A 1,893-nucleotide genomic window follows, 5' to 3' on the forward strand; every position below is an offset into this window, starting at 1 on the left:
GTTTTGCCAAAAGTGTGCCTAATTAACTTTCCCAGAACCCAATAAGCTTGAAATAGTGACACCAGTATTGCCCCTCCAGTTGGTATATATGCCAAAGCTTGCCCAATGCTTATAGTCAGCCATTGATATGGTCATATAATCTAAGTAGCTCCATGAAAAATTGGGGCATTAAAATTAACCATAAGTTGTAAAATCCCTTCCAAAGACTGTATAATAAAAGGGTATTGCTCCCTACTTTGACCAACATCCTATTTAGAGAATTAGCCATGATGTAGTCAGCTTCTTCAGGTTCAGATATCCTAGGCTGTCTGGCTTCATTCAGCTCACTCCAATCTAAGGCAGATCACAGAAGTAGGATTCTCGATGAAAACCATGCAGCTGATATGTATTCCCTCATTCCTAGAATTTAGAGGAGATCAGAACATCTGGATGAACTAGGTTACTTCTTGACAGTTAAGTGCATAAGTTAACATTAACCCAAAATTGACACTTAGGCTGATGGCATTCAACACAAAAGTTAATTAACTAAAGAACACAGGATGGTGTCAGAGTATCAAAAAGGAGAAACATTGATAATTGTTGGGTGTTTTTTTTAATTTTAGACACTTTTGTAGCTTATCAATACAGCAGATGGAATGGATCCAACCTCATCATAAGCTTAGGTTCAAAAATTTCCTGTTGGTATTAGTACCAAACAAGGCCACACAAACTTCTGGCATTATCTGTTGAACTATAAGATCCAATCTACTTTCTAGGGTATTAGAAACTTTTATTTTACTGTTTCTATTAAAGATCTCAATACCTCCAACTATCTCTGCTGACAGGAATGTTTTTTGATTCATTTTGAACATTAGGATCTCTTTTGGCTGCAATCTTATGCAAAGGGATTGCTTTTTGCACTGCAGCCATGACAAAAGGGAGATCACCTTTCTTGCAATGGACAATCATTTGGGATTCCAGTAATTGATATAAACCCTGAAGGACAAGACCATCCAAAAGTTCCTGGTACTTAAATGTATCTTTCACTATACTGGCAAGTTTCTCCTTTGTTTCCTTTATTAAATCTGAGATGAGATCATCTCTGATTTTGAGGACTCTCAATCTTGCCTAATTCATCAAGTTAGACATCTGAATTTTCTGCTGCAGCTCAGTGTGTTTCTCCTTCTCCTCATAATACAAAGATGACCCTTCTCAATAATGAACTGTTCTTCTGCCTTTTCCTCTATTCCTTTGGCCTTCTCATTTGCTTCTTGTTCAATGAAAGCATTCATGCATTTGACCTGCTTTTGGACATCAGCATTGCTGAGAGCCATGGTGACAGCAGCAATTTTTGCATAGAGGTGACAAACTCTGAGGACAGCAGAAGAGGAAGCATTTTAGAATGATTTTAAATAGAATATCTTTTTCTAAATCTTGCTGCTGGACTTTTTAGTAATATGTTAGAAATGCTGGTGATTAATGTGAGTTTATTTTGTATCCTGAAACTTTATAAAAGTCATTATTTTAACTAGTTTTTTAGTTGATTCTCTAGGATTTTCTAAGTATACCAATATATCATCTGTGAAGAGTAATAGTTTATTTTCCTTATTGTCTACTTTAATTCCTTCAATTTCTTTTTCTTCTCTAATTGCTAAAGCTAGCATTTCTAGTAAAATATTAAGTAATAGTGGCGATAATGGGCATCCTTGCTTCACTACTGATCTTATTGGGAAGGCTTCTAAATAATCCCCATTGCAGATGATATTTACTAAAAGTCTTAGTTATATTTTACTTATCATTTTAAGGAATTATCCACTTCCTCCTATGCTTTTTAGTGTTTTCAATAGGAATGAGTGCTGTATTTTGTCAAAGGCATTTTCTGCATCTGTTGAGATATTGATGTGCTCTCTATTA

General features: G+C 35.3%; 1 pseudogene; it reads right to left on the bottom strand.

Moving 5' to 3' along the window:
- Positions 1-650: 650 nt before the first annotated feature.
- LOC123233714 lies at positions 651-1,313 on the bottom strand (annotated as a pseudogene).
- Between the last annotated feature and the right edge of the window lie 580 nt (positions 1,314-1,893).

The sequence above is a fragment of the Gracilinanus agilis genome, chromosome 2 (genome assembly GCF_016433145.1).
Source record: "Gracilinanus agilis isolate LMUSP501 chromosome 2, AgileGrace, whole genome shotgun sequence".
Taxonomy (NCBI): Eukaryota; Metazoa; Chordata; class Mammalia; order Didelphimorphia; family Didelphidae; genus Gracilinanus; species Gracilinanus agilis.